We start from the raw sequence: 23,988 nt of genomic DNA, 5'->3' as shown, positions 1-23,988 counted from the left end.
CATTAGCTAAGAGGTCATTCTAATGAAAATGTCCTGCTGTTAAATTTTCCTGTACAGCGTTTCTACACCAACATGAGGGCATATTTAATTCTGCTCTTATACTTCAGCCTGGATATTATTAGTAACACAGCGGAACGTCTGCGTTTGTACATGTATGCAAGTGTCCATGTTTATGTGTTTGAGATCCAGGAGTGCGGACGGGTGGAAAAGGGAGGAGAGGAGGAGGGAGAAAGGAGATAAAAACCCACGTCTGTTGAAGAAAGGGGGATTTATAGCTTTAAAGCCCTCGGCTGTATCTTTACCTCGGAGATATCCCATCTCCCCTTCTCCTTCCTCTCTTTTGCTCCCACTCTTATATCCCTTCATCCCCCCCGTAACTCTCCACTTTCCCAGACATTTGGTTGTGTTTTCTCTGGCCTATCTTTCTCAGCAGAGAGGACCAGAGATGAATCCATTAAGTTGCATAATTCACCCGCAAAGCAAAAGTCTTTAAAAAAAAAAAAAGTGCCTCTGCCATTGTGTGTGTTTGAAAAGGGAGGAAGTGCTTTTGTGTACACCTCACTCTACCAGACTGTAAGCTTTTAATGTCCGACCACTGGCCCTGATGTACTCAAAGCGCTGAAAAGCCAGAAGAGAATCAGCTGACATCTGCCCTAAAGGGACCCCTAATGATATTTAATGTAAAAATAAATAAATAAATTACCGTTTCTTTTTGGTTTAATTCTCTTATATAGTGTGTGAGAAAGTGTCTTGGTTCTATTTACAATAAAACATTGTTGGTCTGTAGGTAAGTGTGCTCTGTTGATGAAGAAAGGGCTGTCATGTCGGTCTGAGAGAAGTAAGTGCAATGACATCATCAGAGACCCTCTCTGGCTGGCATTTACAACGTTATAATGCTGTCAATGTGTGTGTGTGTGTGTGTGTGTGTGTGTGTGGTCACGTGTGCGCAGGTGTAACTGTAGCTGTGTGTTTGTTGCTTCCATGTTGTGAATGTTAGCTCTGTAAATCTGTAAGGTTGATTCTACACCTCAAGGTGAAATACTAACACGTAAGCACCGGGAGATTTAGAGTGATGTTAGCAATACTTATGAGCCTGTACTGAGCTACTGCAGTACTTTGAGATTAATGCTAACATCAGCATGCTAACATGCTCACAGTAAGAAGGCTAACGTGATGATGTTTGGCCGGAAAAGCATTTACTGTGCTCACCCTCTTTCGTGTGGTAGCATGCTAATTTTAGCTAATTAGCACTTAATGCTACATTTAGCTGCTGCTGTTTAGCATGTCAGTAGTTTTGCAGGTTACTACTCATAAACCAAATATTGGAAGATTAAAAATTGATGATGAAACCAAATTATATATGGGATCACATTCATTAGCCTAGGATTGAGCCTGTGGGGCTGTGAATATTACACATGGTATGGCATATTATTATTTGTGGGCATAACTTGTGTTCTTAGCCATGTTGCCAAAAACACGACTAAATGAGACACTAACCCTTTTCCACATAGCGCCGTAATGAAGCTCCACCGTTAGTCCACGTTTATACTTTTACACTGAACCCTGCAACGGTGTAAATTTGCTGTCCCAGTGTGTGATTTTACACAGTGTTACAGAAGCAAAAGAAGAGCGAGGTGTAAACAAACAGCGCAAGCTTCATATACAAACATACGCCCTGCCGGCTCCGCTGCTTACACTGATGTCGTTTTGGCCTCTGACACGCCTCTGTTACTACCGCCAATGTCGCCCCACCTTGACTTTTACACAGACAGCGTGGCAGCAAAACAGTCAGGTCTTTAAAGCGCTGTGTATTTCAAGCAGGATGGAACAACAACTTATGTTCAAAGGGGACAAACCCTTGGATTTTTACTGTCAAACAAGTATTTCATATTTTTAATGTGCTCATATTATGGTAGACTTTTGGAGTTTCTTAGCCAACAGGTGTTCAAGGTAGGGAAAATGATTCAAGGCCAGAAGTCCAGCCTTTTAAAACACAGACTTCATCGTGCATGGAAATCTATTCAAAGCAGGTTTTCAAGTATCTGATAAAAAAGGCGGTTGGCTAAAATCAGAACTTGTTTTGATAAGTTACAGATATGGCAACAGTGGTGCAGAATAATAGATGATCTCAGTGTGAAATTCTGTTGGCTCGAACATTACTGTCCAGATCTTCTTATTCATTGTCGGTGATTCAGCTCCTGATTTTAACTCTTGATGGCATCACGGCTTTAAGCAATATTTAGACCGGCTCGTGTTGATTTGGACTCTGTTAGTGTGAACTTTAAGAGGGAGATTACTAAACCTTTCACACACCACCCAAGTACTTTTGTTTATTTTCAGGACGTTATATCTGGCTTCATGTGGGCATGAGGGCTTACCCAAGCTTTAGCCTCAGCCTACTAACAATTTAGCTTTACAGTATGTCATCATGATACTTATTGACGGACTCTTGAGGGCCAGTTTTTTCAAACATATCAAAATTGATGAAGCAGAGAAGATAGTCTTTTTAATTACATTATCTACAATGCAAATCAACAGCGCTAGTCAAGGTCAATGTTGCGTCAAGTTGCTAGCATCAAGCAGAGAGGAAGTGAGTCTGCTAAGTCTTGTAAGCTAACTGCCTTTTAACTCCACACATCCACATTCATCACATTTCAAACTTGTCTAATCCAGCTGTCACTGACTCAAGTGACAGCACGTCAAGCAATTTATCTGACTTCACATTTATATGGAGCTGCCATATGAAGTGATAAAAGGTTTAACATAGTCTTTCTAACAAACAGTGATAGAGCGAACTCTTGCAGGTTGAGCGGGGGAAATTTTAGATCTATTCTTAGCACTTTCACAGCATGAGTGATATTTTTCAGCATCACTTGTGATTTCTTTCTCTGCAATTGAGCAATGTTGAGTTATTTTTTCATGATTAACACCATTTTAGTAGCTTCAGCTAGAATGATTATTCCTTATGATCTGTGCACTGTGATATTTTATACAAGCTGAAGGATATCTTTGAAAGAAGGTCACTGTGGATTATAAAAGATCAGTCTTTTGACTTCAACGTTGAATGCTGAGTCGATGTAGATCAAAACCAAGCTTGCAAAACTTCGCAAAAATAGACATGTTGAGCTTCTTTAAAGCAAGCAACACAGCGGTTAGCTTGTTTGCTAATGCATGAAGCAGGTTAGGACATCTTGTTAAAGAGGGGCTATTATGCTGTTTCACATTTTAATTTCATATATATAATGTTACAATGTTGGATGTCCAGACTAAAAGTTTCAAATCTGTAGGTCAAAGTATGTTGGCGTAATCCCCAGGCTTCTCAGCTCAGGCTACAGGCTGCTGTGAACGCCAGGTTTCATGCAGTTTTTGCTACACGTTGCACTTTGTGACGTCAGCAGGCTTCAGAGAGCTGGCCAATCAGAAGAAAGTGGGCTTTTAGGGGCGGGGTTTCTTAAAGGGACAGAGCTGAGTGAGTCGTCTCAGGCAGAGGCTGAATGAGGGCCTGCACAGAGCACCAGTGTGAGAAAAATGAGGAGTTTTTTAACTTTAAAATATGCTAAGCTACTCCACTGGTATCACAGAGTGAAATAACGAAGCTTGAAATTAGCACAACCCTTTAACATTCGCTAGTTAGGAATGGTGTTACATTGTGAGGAGACTTTTGTCCCCACAGTTTAGTCCGTGTATGCCACACAGCCCACTTTAAATCAGCCCCCTCTGCTTCTGATATATTGAGGTCTGACATATAAAGTTGTTGTCTAAAGACATGTTTAAAAAAACTTAAAGCAATAATGTTTTCATGAAAATTACAACCTGACATCTGCACTAAATAAAAGGGACAGTTTTCCTCGTGTACCCTCATTCAGCCAAAGTACATCTACAACTGAATTATTTCTGCTGCGCTTGAGGCGACTTTTCTGAAAAATAACAATAATTTTATACATTTACTGAAACAGCGAACAGAGATTGAACGCACTGAGCTTCATTGGCTGAAATTGCAAACAAGGCTTTAAGTCTGATCACATTCTGCGTGCTGCGAACAATTTACAGAAATTTAAGTTTCTTATTCAGGAGCAAATCGTGTTTTTTTTTTTTTCTGCAACGTTTATGCCGGCACTTAATTATGTCCATGTTTCATATTCACAGACCTCGGCTGTGTCTTCAGCACTGTGCGTCTCGGAGCATGAAGGTTTAACAGTGCAAAGCTCTCACTCATCACCTTTTATGCTTACGCTGACAGGCCTGCCCCTGTCCACTGGCAGACTTATTCACTGGCACTGTTTTATCATTAAGGCCACTCTTGTTCCGAAGACATACATCAAACACTTCATCTTCATTTTCCTCCCCCGCCTCCCCTCGCCCTCTCGCTCCCTCTGTCGTCCCTCTCTTAAAGCGGGGACATTATGCTTGTTCATTGTCGTGGAGAGTGCAGTTTGGCCGATGATGACACATAATGACATACACTTATACAATAAAGTAAAGAATTACCATTACTGCTTCAGTATTAAATCAAAATTGACATTCTTTTGTAACAACACACATAAAGCCATGGCCTAAAGCTGAACACACTCATACATGTCATTATTTTGTGACTCAGGGCCAATTAGAAGCACATTTCTGCTTTGCCTGATAATGTTCTGATAGTTATTCAGTGGACTCCGGGCTTCACCCCCCATCGCCCTCTCTCTCTGGAGTATCACTGTTGTCAGCCTCTCTGGGCCTGCTCTGTCCATCTGTTGCCTCGTGTCTCTCACTGTGTGCTCTCTCACAGAAACATTTCCTCCACCCTCCACCACCACCAGGACCCCCTCTAACAACTCCCCCACTGAAAGCCTCCACTCTCTGCGTCCTCCAAATCCCTCTCCTTCCTGTTTGTATTTTATTTTGATTGCCTACAAGATCTGCAGTGATTGTTGGCCTGCATTAATCCAAAAGAAACTTCTTGTCCTTTCTTACTCCCCGTTCACACACAGCTTGCATGCATTGGCTGCAAATAAGTAAAGGTGTCTGTTGCAGCTCTCTCCCACACATTAAAGGACTCGCTGCTCTCTCCTGCTTCTTCTCATCATCCTGTTCCTTCTCTAGGAGGCTTTACTTATTCAGCCAGCAGCTGTGTTTTGGCTGGGGTTCGTCTCCTCCGCCTGTGTGATATCCCCGGCTTCCCTTTAATCTTATTTTACAATTTCTGCTTCCAAACATTTCTGTGAGGACAGAGCAGCTGGTCGACAAAGCTTAGAATTCTTCTCAGGGGGAATCCAACTAATTTGACCACTTCTTGCCCTTTCCCAAACATTATTGAGAGATTATATGTGCTGCAAGTTCAACTTCTCAATTTGCCATAAGCACAACAATCACAGTGAAGCAGTCTTTGCCAAGGGAGTTAAAATAGGAATAGGAAAAAGTATATGTCACAGTAAAACGAAATGTTATAATACAATACTTTGTAAGAAAGAACCTGGGAACCAGACGAGTCTAAGAGCTCATGATTAATTTGCTCGTCTGTCTGGCTCTCATCCTGATCCAGATTTTTATCTGGCCTTTTTCAGGTCGAGCCAATCGTCATTTATTTAATATGAGGTGGGTTTAAGCACCGTTGCCATATTAATATAAACAACCAACATGGCTGCCTCTGATCTGGAACACAAACCTTTTTACAGCTGCCAATTTAGACATTTTTAATTAGTAAGTGTGTCATACATTTTTTAGATCGTCTATCATCACTCCCAACAAATGTATTTCTCTTTTAATTACAAAAGTAACCATGAAAGTTTTGATTCTTTATCGTCTTTGTATTGCGTGTTGAAATGCTACCTGTTCATGCATCTTAAGCAGGAACAGGAACAAGAGCTTTACATCTAAATAAATATTTAATAATAATAATAATGAAATGTATTTGTTGTTGAACTTTGTCTTAAAGCAGCTGAACGGCTGAACAATGGACGCCCCTAACACAGGCTGTTTTATGTTCACACACAAAATAAACAGAGGAGAATGAGGGGCCCTGTCTTAATGAACTGGTTATTCAGGTGTGTGTGTGTGTCAGGGAGTTGGTTGGCCACTTCCCTTAATTATAGCTATCTTACAAGGACATAAAGGAATATAATGACACATCATCCCTCATCAAAATCAAAGCTGTGGTGTCTGAAGTGTCACCTGTGATTGATGGATACATCCAGTGTTAACTGTATCTGCTGAGATGGACAACCCAGAGCACGGTCAATAGCTGCTGCAGCATTGCATACTGGATAGCAGCGATCGTACCAATGAAGGGCAAAGTTGTACACATATCATAGACAGTAGAAATAATGGACGTAGCCACTGTGACGTCACCTTTTTGTTTGTGGACTCCTTTTTAAAGCCTCGAGTTGTATGCTTTTTTTAAAGGGAAAAACAATGAGCTAACAAGCCAGGTAAGGTGAGTGCAGACACCAATACCTGCTAATAAGTGCTAACATATAAATAGTATCAGCCGAGCAGCTGAGAGGTTCATTTCACTGACTGAATTTGCTGCATTGATGTCTATCAGACAACCAGCAGGTCCCCCCTGTCACTCAAAGCAACCATGCCCCTAATTATGCATGACTCGAAGGCTGTATATTATTTAAAAGGGTGAGTTGTATAAAATGTCAGCGTGGTACAGTTGTCAGGAATAGAGAAACTACATTTAGAGACCAAAACAGGCTTTTATACCAGGCCGTAAACGTGAATGTCTGCGGTTAAGTTTAGCATTTTTATATAGGGCCTAATCTCTATTTGTAGGCAGGGTCGAGGATTTTAGGGACGGCAAGTGTTCTGGTTTCCGTTTGTAGTACACTTGTAGTCTGCGTAATATGGACCAATCACGTATCAGTAGGCTGCGGCGGAAATACAGTCTGTGTGGAGAGCAAAGCAGGCTGAACATAATCTCGGCTCCCATCTGACGATGAATCAGCTTCTTATTAATCTCTATAAACAAACATCTGCAGCAAGTTCAGCCAACAATCTGTTCTAGATCTAAAAATTCAACTTGAGATAAATTTCTTTGACGCTGTTTCAAGAAAGCCGTTCAGCATTCAGATTTCCCGACTTCCTCGAATGCATCAGACATGATCGAGCGGACCTCCGTTCAACAAACGAGCATTTTAAAAGTAGTTTTCTTCTCCTCTTGAGGACAGACCTGACAAAGCTTCATTTTTACTTTTTACTAATCTGCATCATGATGTCGATATTTCGGCAAAGATAAGACCACGGTTAAGGAAAAGGAAGTCTTGACTGGAAGTCGTTTATCGCTAACCGCTGGCTACACGCCCGGCATGTTCACCTTTGTCCCCAGAGGCTGTATCGTCGTCAGACTGTAGCCGATGGAGTCTGAGATTGTTTTGGGCCTAGAGGGAATTAGAGCCTCAAGTGGCCACTCGATGAACTGCACTTTTTGGCACTTCCACATTGGCTCGATTTTTCAGTGTTGTTGTTGGTTGATTTTTGATAAATACAGAAGCTGTATTCTACACTATAAAGGCAATACAAGGTCATTCCACTCAATATGGAGAGACAACTTTAAGTATCAAGAAATCTCCAATACTTTTAAATATTCATGTGTGATAGTTTGGTCTCCTGTGATACCGAGAAGCACACTCAGCACAGAGGGAACTAATCGTAAATTCAACGTCAACCATTAAAATCAAATGTAAGTGTTAACGCAGGCTCACTCAGTATATAAATAAGGTTTTCACACTTCGGAGGCCTTGATAGATTAAGATTGTCACTATCTGGCATTTGGATGTCTTCACTGCAAAAGCCCAGCATGAGTTTAGGGAGATTATAAAGTGCAACCTTAAATGCTAAACAGCAGATTGAGGAGTTAAAGTCTTCCTAGTGGGGCTTTGTATTGGCAGGGGAGATAAACCTCTCCAAACTAATAGAAAAGTTTAAGTACAAAGGTAAGACATAAAATGAAACTGACAGCCTCAGAGTCCACAGATTTAATAGCCAGAGCTGCAGGACTGTTTCGGCAGGATGCAAATGAAACCAAAGAGACACAGCCGACGGGCACAGACGAGCTCAGAGCATGATGGGATATTGTAGGGCAGGTGCAACATGGGCCACAGGGCCATCAGGGACCAGAAATGGTTATGGAACAAATGCAGAGGGAGGCAGTGAGGCTTGTGAAAAAAAGAAAAAACTCTTAAGCAAAGCAGGGTCAGAGGCTGGACTGTGAGGACACGAAGAAACTCTCTGTGCTGGAAGAGAGTCTCAAAGCACTCAATGGGAAAGTTTTCAATTTTAATGTGTATTTTTAAAAGTGTTGTAAGTAAATTTAGTCTGTTGAAGCAATAAAATCTTGATTGTGTGCTATATAGGCTGAGAAAGCCGGGCTCTCCTGCTAACTGTGCCTACATGTTCCAGGATGCATTGCCCGCGAGCAGCCGCACCCTCAGCCTTGCTCCTCAGCATTTCTTCCACTTCTACCTGAATAAACTGAATATTCAGAAACTCTGTAAAGTCTATCCTTGCCCGTAACATCTGCAGTCATATTATGGGATGGCAAGACTAGAAATCTTGTATTTCTTTTTGGCCACCAACTACTACCAACTTGTCGGGTGGGAGATTTTGAAGCTACCACCAGAGAAACAGACAGGCAATGGCAACAACTAGAGTTGGGCGATCGTCTCTATTTTGTGTCGTCTAATTGTGTTTACTGGCTGGCCCTGTGTTAGTGTGAAGCAACAAAACACAGCACCTAGTGCCCACGACAGACTCTTTTATTTATGCCATACTCTCCTTTTCTCTCTGTCTAAAACAGGTTTGTTATTGAGGATTTAAAATTCACTCTAACAGGGCTCAGGGGGCAGAAATACACCACAAGATCTTTAAATACACAGCAGTGTCTCTTCGGATAGTTGAAACTGTCTGAATATCAGCATTGTCAATCAACCCGTCAATCCTCAATATAAGACTCAATCAGCAGTCGGCACAAGCCCAGCAGCATCCACAGGTGTTTTTCATACCGTATATACCCAGCTTTTATGGATAGAGATACAGCTGGAACATGTCGAACAACCCCCTTAATTTATCTTGTGTTTCTGATCAGCTGCCATCTTTAAATCCACCCACACGTCAAAACCTAAAAGTCGTTCTTTCCCGTATTGAGGTGTAAAAACATCCTGATTCTGGATGCCAAAACCTTTCCACACACATCAGCCAACTTCATGCTGACATCACTGAAACCATTCAGTACACCACAGATCCAATGACCCGTGTCATTGCAGCTATACTGTATATGGTCAATAAAATCAGATTGGCCCTTGGCTTACAAACGTGCTATTATCACAAAGTGCAATTTATGGCCTCGTCACATCATCCCTCTATGGTAGATGAGCACAATGTTCACGTGAATTTATGTCCTCAAAACAACATCTGCATTTCTCGGGGAAACTCATTTAACAAAATGTGTATCGTCGCCTGGAAGGCAAAGACTTACTACATTGTTTTACTGCGGATGTGAATCACTTTGGGCCTATCTTTATATTCATAGCCACGACGAGGAGGGTACCAACTGTCCGTATGGAAGACATAGTGTACGTTTTCACTTTCTCAAACACTGAGGCAAACAGCAGTGTCAGGTGCGTTCAATAAGACATTGTGATTGTATAAAGAGGATGATCAGACATAACTGACAGCTCTGCAGGTTTATAGTGAGTTTTAATAAGTGAAATTGTCTTTGTGATGGGTCTTAATTAAAGCATGGACCCCCACAAACAGATAACATGTCTGTTAACCTAAGTACTCCAGACCAGTAGGGGGCGCTAATTGGAGCTGGATTGTTAGTGAAAAGAGTTTCATTATGTTACATTGGAGATTTGAGCCCCAGGACGACAAGGCTTTCTGGCGTACAGGGGAAACACAGGGGAGTGGGCCCAAAAGCTCCTAAGACCAACAGAGATCAGTTGATGACAGGAAATAAAGTAGCAAGTTGGTTGTGATATCGACAGTAACCTATGCCCAACGGCCCTCTCACTCCTGTTCCATCACCTGCGCGTCTTCATCAACTGCGAGTCAGAGTCCTGGTCGGAGTCGCTGTAAACCTCCTGGATGCTGGTCTGATGACTCCTAGCGTCATCACATGACTATTAAAAAAAACAGAATTTTCCTTTAAATATTAATCCCAAATGGAAGAATCTTAAAAAATCCAATGTGGTGATGTGTGTCTGATATGTCCAAGTGCGTATTAACATCTGACATTGGTTTGACACTGGGTCACATGACATGGACGCTATTGGAAAAAACATAAAACTTTCCATAAAAATATTGATATAAAGTATTAGTAGAAATAAAATCAATGCGACTTTGACCTCCCAGCCGCCTGAAGCTCCTGTTGTAGTTAGAGATGTAAACTCTAATACTCCACTCAGACCAGGCAGAGTCAGCTAATAGTAATATAAGTACTATAGTACTAGGACTATAGCGTCTGTCCTTTTCTTATCCCTCTCTCTAACCAACAATAAAGTTGTCCCACTAAGCGCTCCCTACAGGCCTGGAGAACTTCCTTTGTGATGCCTGGATATGAAGCTGTTTTCTTTTGCATTCTTTTTCGAGGTTTGTGCGTTTTTGATTTTGCATTTTAAACACGTTTAACACACGTAAATGTCTTGTTTGCCCACCTCACTACCGTTATTGCAGTGGCTCGCGTCGTTGTTGAAGTGCATGTGTTTGAAGCGTTACTTGTCATAGTCTGTCTTTCATTGTTCTTCCTTTCCAGTCACAATCGCACTTCCCCAGATCCCTTTGCCGTTGTTCACTGCTCCACCACATACCGCTACACTTTTTCTCTTTAAATCCTGCCACTCTCATAATCCCTGCATTCACTGTATCACCTCATTCCCCTCACCTGATCATCCTCATCATCCACTTACCACATACTGGTCCAGATCCTTTGTTCTTCTGCCAGCTTAAATAATACAATACAATACGTAAATAATACAATGTTAATCCATACTATAGTTTTACATACGATGAGGAATAATGAAACACAGGGGAGTGAGCCCAAAAGCAGATCACAAATTACAAAGATGGCGCTGTATAAATGATTATTAACCAAAATAAAAACACAAGGCTTACGTTAAACAATAAGAAATCCGCCCCAGGCAGGTCAACAAATTAGGTAAAAAAAAATCAATAAAATCCAACAACAAGGTCCAGGAGAACAAAGTCTTTAAGCACTGGGGATATAAGCTTGAACTGCTAGAAAGCTTGGAAATTGGTACATAGACGAACTGGCAGGGAAACAAGGGAATACAAAAGACTAAATATACTGGGAGAGTGAGGCTAATCAGGTACAGGTACGAACAATGAGGGCGGGGCACACACTCACGGGCAGTAAACACACAATGGCAGGAAGAAAGCTTCAGAAACAAGAGAGGATCAACAACAAAATACAATAAATACATGAGCTAATGATCAAGATGAGACATGAAACACATCGTCAAGCCTGATGGGCCTTTCTTTTTTCTTGATAGCTGTTATCTGTCTCTACCTGCCTGCTCGCCTGTTGTCCTGCAAGCTTTGTGAATAAAATGTTTATCTGCTCCAGCTCTGGATAGTTTGGTCACACCAGCCGTGCCAAGGGGAGTTAAAACGCTTTCTTACACCCAACATTTCTTGATTACATTGTGTAAAGTTCCTACTGATAAAAATCTTCTGTTAGCTGTTAGTTTCTAACGTGTGACTTAAGTTAAACTATCAAGCTAGCTAAGGATAGCGTTTGCCTTACCTAACATAAGCTAACTAATGTTAGCTAGCTTTTTTTTTGTTGGTAATTTTTTGCCTAATTATTATTATTTTGCTTTATTTACAGATGACATGCACCAGTGCATCGAGGACTGTAGCCTCTGTACATGGGGTGCCTTCTCTACCAACTGAGCTAAACCAGCACCCTTAATGTTAACTAGCTGATGGCATCTATTAATTCCCAGTGTTAGCTTAATAGCTAGCTAGCCAAATTAAAATGTCATATATCACATGGTTATGTCAGGATTACATTTCAACTTACTGAAGCACACACTTACCCTGCCCTTTACAACATGAAAAAAAGTGACCCCCTGAAATTGTCACTGTATTGTTCTCCCTCTATGTTCATCCAAGAGATGGAAATAAGGCAACTTATTACGAAAGGAAACTGCACAAAAACATATTGAATATGTCTGAATTTGAAAACTAAATGGCAAGCGTCAGCCAACAACAAGCTCAGGTAGATGCAAGCTTTATATTAAGCACTAAAAACACACACGCACGAACACACTTTATCTAGTGTAGCTTGTGTGGATATATTATTGACTTAAATTAATTCTTGTGACACTTACTCTAACCAAAATTATTAATGTTTTATCTGTGACCCAAACCCTTTAACCATTAGTCAAACCATTGTAACCTCAAATGAAGTGCAAGTGCACTGGAGACTCCAATATGTAAACATGTTTGTGTCCAACACTATGAGTTACACACAGCAGAAGGGAAACATAGACGACGAGTATGAACGCTTTCGTACAGCCAGACTTAAGACATGCACTTAGAATGGAGGAGTGATGTTTCAGCACTGATATTAATCGTCATGTCTTCAGTGCCTGAGTCATTTTTTTTACTGAGCTTATAGATTAATGGTTTGGACATTACATGGGTGTCATAACGGTCCTGTTGCAGCGCCGCCTCAGAGGTTTCATTCTCTGCTGTAATAAGATAAAGTGCTGTGTAACAACTCAGACAGACTTGGGAGCTGCGTGGATAATGAAAAGAAAGGATGAGATGAACACAATTTCGTTGGCAGAGATGAGGCGAGCTAATGGAAAAAGTGGACCGTCTGAATCTGAGATACATAAAACTATTTGCTCTTTTGGTTACGTGTGAGGGTGAGGTCGAAGTTGAGCTGAACCTTCAGTTAGTTTATTATACACCCCCTTTTAAAAATGCTCTGCCTTTGTTTCTCTTAAAAATGTGTTTTTTTTATTGTGCTACACTTTAAAAAAATCTTTATTGAAAAATGTCATAATACAACAATATAAACAATGCCACTTTACAACAAAGGCTGTACAACTACTTATCATAGAGTATGTCACAATAGAACAATAAAAGCTTACAAAATCAAATTAAGAATGGAAGTTGCAGATCATTAAAATTGATTTATTTTTTTTCTTATCTTCTTCTTTTGGCAGTCGAGAACAGTGAGACTTTTATTGTTTAACAGGAGCTTCATATTCCTTCTCAATTTGACTTACCATTAACATTGAGTATTAAAGTAGTATTTATTCTCTCACTATATTTCCTTTCAATCACCTTTCAAGTACCTGTTATTATTATGTTGTAGATAGAATAGATTATGAAATGATGTTATAGTCGAGCTAATAGCATTTAAGTTTTTAAAGAAAGCTCTCCGAGTGCCTCCAGATTCTTCGTGTAAAGGTATAATAAGTAGGATTCTTCCTTGCTTTCTTTCAACAACACATTTCAACTGGGCCCCTCCTCCTGGGCTCTTCGTCACCAGAAGCTCACTCTCACTCTCTCATGCGAGAACACGCCCACCCTGCCGAGCTAACACTGACAGCAGCACGGTTACATTTGCGCTAACATGCTAACCACCGGTTACCGTTGCGCTAGCATGCTAACCGCCGGTTAGCTTGTCCTAACCGGTTTGAGGCCCCTACCTGTCCAACAGAAAGAAGGCAAACTCTGCATCGCTCTTTCGCCATGTTCGCCGGTCTAAATGGGGCCCAGTTGCTAATTTGAACCACTCCAACACTCGCCTATATGCTGTGATTGGCTCAGGGAACCACAACAGCGCCCCTCCGGAAAACGTCCCGTGCAAAGCAAAACAACAGAATAGATGCAGAGGGAAGGGTCTCACAAGGGTCTGCACACACTCACCAACACACATGTAGAGGCCCATAAGTGATGATTTATATTATATTATATTTGTAAAAGTCTATATTTTATTTTTATAGAAAAATCCTACTGATTATACCTTTAACACTTGACCTGACACCTGGTGTCAGCAGGTGATAAATGACGGTTATTTCTCACCTCTCACAGAGTTCGACCCTCTCCAGTCACACATCAGGGGGAATCTTCCCTCTTACTCACACGCAATCACTAAACTGTAAGTAGGCCTATTTCCTTTACAAAATGTCAGAGCACATTACAATCAAGGTCTCTCACATGGATGGAAATAATTGCGCTGACATGAATCTGCTCCACAGGTTCTGTACGTACAGGTGTGTTATTTCTGTAGAAGGATTAAAGGCCTCAAAGAGTCTCTGCACTCTTAGTATTTGATGATGCAGTTGCAAATGATTTTCCAAATCCAACATCATAACGTATCTAAAAAGTGTTCTCAGACACAGCTGCACACTTATTTCTCTTGAGGCCTGTAGTTTGAGAAAACCTGCATACGGAAAATGAGCAGACTGAGCTGTATTTGATCACTGTCGACAATTTTATCAGCCAACCAAGCGTCCAAACTACAGTGTGCTTCTGTTATGTAGTCGACCTGTTTGCTGTATGATCTGTCAATGAGCTCCCCTCGGACCGACAGGTGTAGAGACGGCAGCTGAATAGAGGTGAAAACAGCTGAATGAGAGAGGTGGTGTGCGTGCTTACAGGCCAGGTAGGCGTATTAACAGGAGACACAAAGGAAGTGAGCACTCACAATGGAAATATTGAAGCAAGAGGACCACCAGTGTGTTTGTGTGGGAGTAACAAGTGGGCTTCTGCATTGTATGTTGAACGGGGATGACGCTATGGCTCCGGGATTTCTTTGTGGTTGTGCAACGTTGTTCGAACAAGGACCTTTAAGCCTGCAAACGCCCTCTTTAAACAAGTATTTTTCAGAGCCGGTTCATTGAAATCAACATACTGACAGCTTTGAAATATTATAGGAAACCAAAAATATAAAAAATAGTGTGATGGAGTTGGATAAAAAGTAAAAGATAAAAAGGAATCCTAAAAAGGGGGAGAAGGTAGAGGCAAATTGAATTTATAGTAGATACCACAGAAGAAGAAATGACTGAGGAAGGGCTCTGACCTTTAACATAATAGACCTTCTGGCATTTGGAAGACCTCCCGACTGTAACCAGATACATTTTGTGTAATTACAAGAAGATATAAAATATGTATTACATTACATCAGAATCCTTACAGTGAGTCGAACACGACCTGGACTGACCTTCAGAGTGCTTATGATCAAGTGATGAGGGAGGAGCAGGTGGGCTGGTGACATCACTCAACCCTGGAGAGTCGAACGGACTGCAGGACAGAGAGGTGAGCGTTAAATGTTGATGGACAAGGCTGTGGACGAAATGAGGCAACTGACTGAAGAAGGGTGAATACGTCAATAACAACAATACAACTTTTTGGCTCTGATTGGTTAGCTCTCTGTCTGTTTTCTAAACCTCATATGTGGCTCTCTGCAGTCCATGCTTTCCTATGTATCACTACAAATGATGTCATAAATAAATATATAAAAATGTCACAGCAAGGCACACTGACAAAAAAAGTAATTTCCTCACATTTAGGCTCCGAATTCTCCCGAGTCATACCAAATGAGTTCGATTGTGTTCAGAGTGTTGCACAAGAGTTTCAACAGCTGAGAGAAGTGAGTCAGAAAATGTCAAACCATTCTTCATATAATTATATGATTACATAATGTAAGCAGGCAGCATTAAAACAGAAGCACAAAAGAAAGAAGCATTCTGCTGCTGCCGTCGGGCCACAAAGACGACACCTCAGTGTAAACTAATGCAGTGCCACTTAAGCAAACGCCAGTCTGACGTGCGTTTTCAGGACGTCACGGGGACGGAAAATGTCTGACTGTGACTTATTTTCTCTCTAACCACTTGTCCCTTATGTTCTTTTACATATATCACATTATTATATGCATTTATCAACTTTGCAGCACTTCCTATCGCAGGTGTGTTGTGTAAGCATTATGTTACAGGTCTCATCAAGCTGCAGGTGTACATATGATAACTTGATTGTTTCTTTGTCCGTACTTAACTTTGTTTGTTCCTTTGTTCAGGTCACCATGCGGTACTGCTCCTACAAAGGGGGCCGGCCCAGCATTTCCTGGTTTTTATAGTGTCAGTGATGTAATCAGTGACATCACTGGGCCGAGCCAAATGTAGGGTTTTCCTTTTCTGAACCATGCTGTCTTTGTGTTTAATTCATACTTACCTCTTTAAAGTACATGTAGTTGAGTAAATGTGATTAGTTTTAATGTCTATGTCTAAGGGTGTAATCCACAAGAACCCCATATTGGGTTTTGGTACAGTCTGGTGCAAGTAAGGGTCTCAATTGAACTCACTATAAAGGCAGTTAGGTTTTCTCCTGCAGGGGTGAGAGGTGAAGCTGTGCAGCCACATATACGTGTCTTTGTTTGAGTTAATTTAACTTTTCTTTGTCTTTGTTTTTTTGTATTTTTGAGTGACACAAATAATGGACTGACACTGTAATAAATATGCACCTCTGGGAAACAAAAAGTCTGCTGAGTTTGCCTGCCTACTACCTGAGCCAAACTTTACACCAACATGCATAAAAATACATCCACAACTTGATATTCTATTGTTAGACATAACAAAATACCAGCATGACTTCTGGCATGAAAAGCCAAATAGAACTGAGGTTGCTAAAACAACAGACCTTGCTCTCACTGATTAGTTAGCAGTTTGTGGTTCAAGGTGGGCTGATCAGAAACATCAGTAACATCCTTCAATGTTGTGTTTATGAAGATTAAAGACCGCTGACTCTTGACCGCTCAGAGTTTATTGTTATTAATGGTGATATGATAAAGTTTATGGTTCTTTGAAGGACATTTTAAATACTCACTCACTTCAGCAACATTTTCTACTTTATAAGATTTTCGCTTGCCGTGTGACTGTTGCCCATAATGTGGGAAACATATTAGTGAGTGTGTTGCATAGCTACTTATATATTTCCTTATGTTTTCCTCACTAAGCTATCAGCATGGTATCCTACCAAGACTTCTCTGGCCTCTGCTGATATATGAAGTCCACTGTAAACATCAACAAGTTCCTGCGCAGGTGGCTTGGTCTACCAAAGAGCCTAAGCAGCATTGCCCTTTATAGGCAGCTTCCCTTTACCAGCCTAAATGAAGAATTCAAGGTCTCCAGAGTCAGAGAGGTACTACGATACAGAGACTCAACTGACAACGGAGTCTCCTCTGCGGGAATCTTGGGTAGGACTGGGAGGAAGCTGGGGGCACAGGAGGCAGTTGAACATGGGGAAGCGAGGCTGAGGCATCGCATCTTGGTGTGCACGGTGGCAGCAGGACAAGCCGGGCTGGGCAGCTTCAGGAGACCTAGAAAAAGCCCAGTGGAGAGAGAAACATCTGCTGATCCGTGCAGATGCTGAGGAGGAGCACTGCAACAGGACTGTGGCAATGCTCAGTCAGGGAGCTTGGAGTAACTGGGACCACACAACTGCACATAAGATCACCTGAACAGAGCTTTGGAAGTCAGAACCAGCTAGACTCAAGTTCCTGATCCAAGCGGTGTATGATGTCCTGCCAAGTCCATCCAACGTGCATTGCTGGGGCCTAGCCGAAACGCCTTCAAGTTCACTGTGACTGGGAAGAGATTCCCTGGAGCACATCCTAAGCTGTTGCGTGAAAGCCCTGGGAGAGGAGAGGTACAGGTGGTGGCATGACCAGGTGCTGAAGGCAGTAGCTGAGACCATCAGCACGGGCATCCAGCACAGCAAACAGCAGCTCCCCACCACCATCGGCTTTGTGAGATTGGGAGAAAGACCTCAGGTGGCACACAGGGCCTCAACTGGGCTGTTAGTCACATCCCGCGACTGGCAGCTGAGGGCTGACCTAGGGAAGCAGCTGAAGGTCCCGGAGTTGTCCAAGCAGGTGGTCATGATGGAAATCACTGTCCTCTGGGAAGACCGGATGTAGGAGGTGGAGGACAGCAGAAGCCATGGATGGAGAGCCTGTTGTGAGGTGGGCTGCAGGGGCTTCACAGGCCAGACACTCAGTCTCCTGGGCATCAGAGGGTTGAAGGAGAAAAGCTGCAGAAAAGGCTTAAAGGTGGCTGTTGATCAGGAGGGGCGAGCCATGGCGCAGACCGGCTGGGTCGTCCAGGTGAGGGTGTTTGATGATCAAAGATCAGAAACACCCTATGACCCTGGGTTCAAGTTGTACCAGCTGGTGTCTCAAGAAACTAAAATATGCTAAAATTATACTGTATATGACAAGAAAAGAAAACACCTGATGCAGAGAGAGTTTCTCGCTCGAAGTTATCACATGACAATTCACGCTTGAGCTTTTCCTCCAGCAGATATTGCTACTGCACCAACTTTGCTCACTTCTGTACGAAGATCTTGTTCATGTCGACTCAGTGACTAATGAATGTGTATCTGTGTGGAGACGAACCCAAGAACAGCCACATAACGCTACTAACTGCAGAGAAAGAGGCTGATCACACTGTGGAGTTTCTTGCTGCACAAATTATCATATTAATAAGAAAACCTCATTTTCCTCCGCGCTTTAAGATTCAGAGAGTTCACGCCTGAGTTCATATTAATACATTACATGTAATATGTGAAGACAATTACTGTATGTTGACACAGGGATTATCTGCAAATGAATGCACTGATTAACTTAATTATTGAGCACATTAACATAAGTGCTTATCTTTTATATTATGAGGCCGCCGCTGCTGTGAGGCAGCTCAGGAGCCTCCTGGGGCAGCGCAGTGGCTCAGTGTGATTACTGTCCCCTCTCGGAAAGACGGTCCTGAGTTTGAACCCAAAGAGAGCTGTGCTGGGAGTGCTGCTGCTTATTCGGCCCTGAAAGGACCATATCTGTGTGTTTGCAAGCTTTACCCACAAAGCATTCACTTTTTTGCTGATCGATTAAAAATGCACACAATACAGTTTGTTTTAAATGTATTTCCTATTCCAGGCAGCTGCTGGTCTCCACTCATTAATTGCCTCATAATGAAGAATTTGACTTTTTCATATATAAGCAGAATTGCCCCAAGTGGGACTAATAAAGTTGTTTAAGTGGTTAGTTTCATGGAGGGAAAGCTAACTGCCCCAAACATGAATGCATCATCTTTAGGAGAATCTTTTAAATGCTGCTCGATTAGTTTGAAACACATCTTGAAACAAGAAACGTGTTTGGCTGTAAAAGGGTTCAGTGGTTTTTCAAAATGTTTGGAACCACTGGAGCCACAAAAGAAACATAAATATCAATCACCACTGAAACTTGCCTGAGCTCTGCAGTCCGTAACCGTGAACATGAAGTCAAGCATCAGTGGGGTTTGAAGAAGACATTCTGACATGTCATTAAAGGCTGATTGGCTCAGCTTCGGGCTCCTGGTCCTCGTCGCCTCCAGTGACATGTGAAAATGATTGCTGTAAATTATGGCTAATTTTGTCGACGCTATTGTCATTGTAATGTAAATGGTAAATGGACTGAGCTTATATAGCACTTTTCTAGTCTTCCAACCACTCAAAGTGCTTTTACATTACATTCACACATTCATACACTGAAGGCCAGGATCTATAGGCATTCATATAGGGAGCAAGTTGGGTTTCAGCGTGTTGCCCAAGGACACTTCGACGTGTGACTGTAGCAGTCCTGGATTGAACCCCAATCCCCAAACCAACGTAGCCAGTTGATTTGCCTTCACTTCTTTACCTACGTATTTAAAAGAAATGTGGTCATGTGCATTAAGGTCGACTACAAAGCTCCCATATCGCTTGGTTACGTTGTAACCTTGGTTCTCTGAGTGAAGAGACGACGTATTGATTTCCTCTCAGAGAATAGAAACCAGTGCTCCCGGAGACTGTAGGAACAACTCTCTGAGTCACTGCAGCAGAATGTTAAGCCTGGATTTAAAGTGTATGTGATTTGTAGTAAACAGGCTCAAACATGCAAACCACTGATATGCTTCTTGCAGGCCTTCGCCTCAGGACTGGAGTGTTTGGTGGCTGCCCACTGCTCCTGAAGTTTTCCTCAGGGGGATTAATGAAGCATAACTTCACTTTGTAGACAGTTTGCTGAATTAAAACATAAAAACAAAGGCCCAGAGCCCTCATGATGTACTTTTTATAATTAAAGCGCAGGCGGATTCCAGTTTCTATTACAGCCTTTTTTTTTTTTAAACTCTGAATCGTTCCACTGTAGCTTGTTCCTGCCACAGTGGTGTCATTGTGGATGTCGAAGCCCAAAGACCCTGTAATCACCTCCATCAGTCAGACGTAAAATATAAACACGAGGGTCCGGCTCAGTTTGTCCAAAGTGGCTGTGAGCCCGAGAAAACCTGCTGCTCCTCATTAATTTACAGCTTCTGAGCCATCCAGCTTTTAATTAACGCTCATTAAAGTCCAGATCGTATTGAGGCTGTATATTTTAGCATGTGTTTAAACATTTAACTAAGGAGAGGAACTCTCCAATTTGCAATAAAACTGACATTAAACTTGTCAGCCACACTCCCAGTCACATCAGGATGTTATCTGTCTGATCCTGACCCACCTGCAGACGTGTTCAGAGGAAGAAAAGGCTCCAACATCAGTCATTTCTCCGTCATTCAAAAGCTTCTCTCCTGTCAGACAAGGATATTTCCAATGTGACTTTTATTCTTCTTTTAACAAACCGGCACACTGTTCTGCTATGTCACAAAATTACACAGTTAGTACACATTACAGTCAGCATTTGGCATGTCTGATATGTCTTTAAAAGAAGGTTAGCATGTGAAACATTGGACTGTACAGAGTCTCTCTATAAGGTACAAACTAAAAACTAATTTGGCAAATATTCACATAGTCAAGAAGATTTTTTTTTTCTTTAAAGCACGGGTACATGAACTGTCATCAATTCAATCATGACTTCATGCATGAAATCATGTAGGACTTCACTGACCACCTGAAATGTACAAGAGTTGAAAGTATCTCATGCATGACTTCATGCTGGAACAATACTGTAACACTGGGTATACGCTCCTGTTTACGCTGCTGTTGTTTATTAAGGGAGGTGTCCACCGTAGTGGGTTAGTGGCTGAGAAGTAGGGAAGGGAAGAGGGAGTTATTGTTATAAAGCGACTTTTAAGCAGGAGTTTGGGGTTCTGTGGAAGAGAAGATGCATGTCAACCTCGGGTTAGCTGCTGCTAACTAAGGAAATAAATCACCTCATCCTCGTTCGTCTAGCTACCCCACAACACGACAATATGTTAATTAATGCAACGCAAACTAAGGTATTTCATTCATCACGACTTCTGACTTATTGATTATGTTCATGTCATCTTCATTTGTAAGTTTTCTTTAGCTTTTTTTATCTTCATTTCCGTACGACTTCATCGTGTTTGAGGCCCTTTAAATGAAGTCAGCTCTTCTGTCTGTTTGGGCATCATGTGTTTGAATAACTACAAATGTAATTCACAATATCGGATCCACAATTATTAATACTCTTGTTAGGAAAATAAAATGTTGTATCTCATTTCAAAATAATGGCACAATTAATCATCTGTTATTCATCAGTTTAAAGACGCCAGCACTTTATTTAAAGGGCTACAAACATGATGAAGTCACAGAGAAGCGATGCTTGGTTAATCCTGATTACATTGAAATTAACAGGCTGCACGGTGGTGCAGTGGTTAGCACTGTCGCCTCACAGCTAGAAGGTTCATGGTTCGAATCCCAGGTCTGAGTTTGCATGTCCCTCCTGTGAATGCTGGGTTCTCATTAGGTACTCCAGCTTCCTCCCACAGTGCAAAGATGACTCTTAATTTAAATGGTTGTCTGTCTCTATAGCTGCTTTACCACTGGTCAAAAAACCCGCTAACACCCACTAACACCCTTTTTTGTTTGGTGGGAAAGGTTACAATCAGCATTCAGACCCGGGTCAAATGACTCTGCAGTAGACTTGGGTAATTATCGCCTTGGTTCTGATCGGCATTGACGGGAACATAAAACCCGAGTCGACACGCTAATCTCCGCCCCCTCTCCGGCGCGATGCTATGCTCCGTCGGTAACTTCTGCGACTCCTTGTCATCTCAGGTACAAATTCCGCCCTGTCTCCGTCCGAGCAGCGTTTGGACATCGTTCCAGATTTGTCGCCGCCGAGTTTGATAAACAAACTGAATGAGTAATAGATAGAATAAAGACCTAACCACCGTAACATCTTCACTGTTTACTAACCCTGTTTTAGGCGCATTTGTGACGTCAGGCGGTGACACAGCAGAAAACAGACCAAAAGGAGTATACTTCACTGGCAATGGGAAAAGAGACAATTGGCATTTATTAGCGCATCTTCTCGGGTCTGAAAAATCTGCGTCAACACGCTAATTTTGGTGGGAAAGGGGAATTCATGTCAGCACTGTGATTGACTGGCGATCCGTCCAGAGTGTACCCCACCAATCTAGTGACAGAAATTCCTCAGCATGAGATACTCTTCATTTATGTGCATTCCGGACAGCTGTAGTTCTACATGTATAAACTCATGATGTTTCATGCATGAAGTCTTTTCATGTACCCTTCCTCTGCAGAGTAACCACATTTAGATTCATGGATGGAGAACAAGTTTTTTCTTTGCCTTTGAAACTCTTTGACTCATCTAAAAAATAAAAGCCATGTTTAATGTAAACTGTTACTTTACATAGTTTACAAATATAAACAAACTCATTTAAATGTGAAAATGTAAACTCACATTCAGTCATTAAGGCCAGAGCGCACTGGATGTGATCATTGACACTTGATGCTCACTGGATGCTGTTCAGTTGATGCTTTATGAGTAACTGCAGAGATGAGAATAAGCAGAGTCACTGTGACGGCTAATGTTTCTTTATCAACGTGTCTCGTCTACTTCTTAGTTAAGGTTCAAATATCTGGATACCAACCGTCCATACAGATTTCTCATTTCATATGCAGCCCGAATAAGTAATTTTCGCTCCTTTTAAGCTTGCAGTCACACTTCAGAGCTCCTCACCTCTCCGCTTCCTGTAGCGTAACTCCTAACAAGAATGTGGTCAAAAACCTGCATGATGTCATTTTGCCCCTAGCTGGGTAACACTCAGTACGGGTTTAACAACCTTTCAACATCCATTGAAGTCCAACTCCGACTTCTAAACATCAAACTCAAGTTTGAAGTGGTGATGGACCTGCATTTGCAAAAAGCACGGCTCGCGCGCTTCCAGTGCGGTTCTGCCTTTTTACTGTCGGCCTTCATCAAAAGTTCAGTCTTCATGTCGGTAATCCATCGTGTAAACAAGTCCAGCTGAGGGGCCGGAGAGTGGACCGGCCGTGCTGCCTCCTCAAGTGATATTCAAACATCTATTTTCTTGTGATATGTCTCTGGAAATTCTGATCAGTTTGACGATGAGGGAATCAGTGGACTGTCTCTAGAAGTCGTCCATCATTGCAACACTGCAGTTTTTACATAACATACAACACTTTTTAAAGTTTAACATAATGAAACGACCCTGCAGAGCTCAGGCTGGTTATTTCTTGCAGCCCTCCACAAAAACATCCCCATACTTCCTTTTTACCTACATCCCTGCAGCCGGGTAATTTCACACAAAAATGATCCATAAGAGAAAAAATCATTAACATCAGCAGAAGCTATTTCAGGCAGAGAGAATGGCTCAATGTGCTGCTCAATGATCAGAGCAGCCAGCAGCCTTTACAGCCTCCTGTGTCCGTCCCTATCTCTGCATCCCGCTCTCACAACATCTAAAGCACATGATGGGAAAAAGGAGCACTAAAAGAAAAAAAAAACACCTCCTAAGGATAAAAAAAGTGAGAGGGTATGACAGCAGTAAATTGGCTATTTCCTCCCCTGAGCCTCACTGCAGACCTTCCCCGCATGCCGAGCTATTTGAATTGTGCTGTAATTGCTCGTGTTGCTTCTCTCTGCTCGTCATTTCTACAATAGAATTTGATCTCATTACGTTCGCCCGAGGTTAAAATCTCAGCCTCTCACTCTCAGTAGGAATAATACCA

General features: G+C 41.9%; 1 pseudogene; it reads left to right on the top strand.

Moving 5' to 3' along the window:
* Positions 1–16,961: 16,961 nt before the first annotated feature.
* LOC138600385 (uncharacterized) lies at positions 16,962–18,071 on the top strand (annotated as a pseudogene).
* Positions 18,072–23,988: the final 5,917 nt, after the last annotated feature.

This window comes from Semicossyphus pulcher, unplaced genomic scaffold (assembly GCF_022749685.1).
Source record: "Semicossyphus pulcher isolate SPU_LCO1_2020_fin unplaced genomic scaffold, fSemPul1.0.p SCAF_10, whole genome shotgun sequence".
In the NCBI taxonomy this organism is placed as follows: Eukaryota; Metazoa; Chordata; class Actinopteri; order Labriformes; family Labridae; genus Semicossyphus; species Semicossyphus pulcher.
This window is presented reverse-complemented; position numbering and strand designations above follow the sequence as displayed.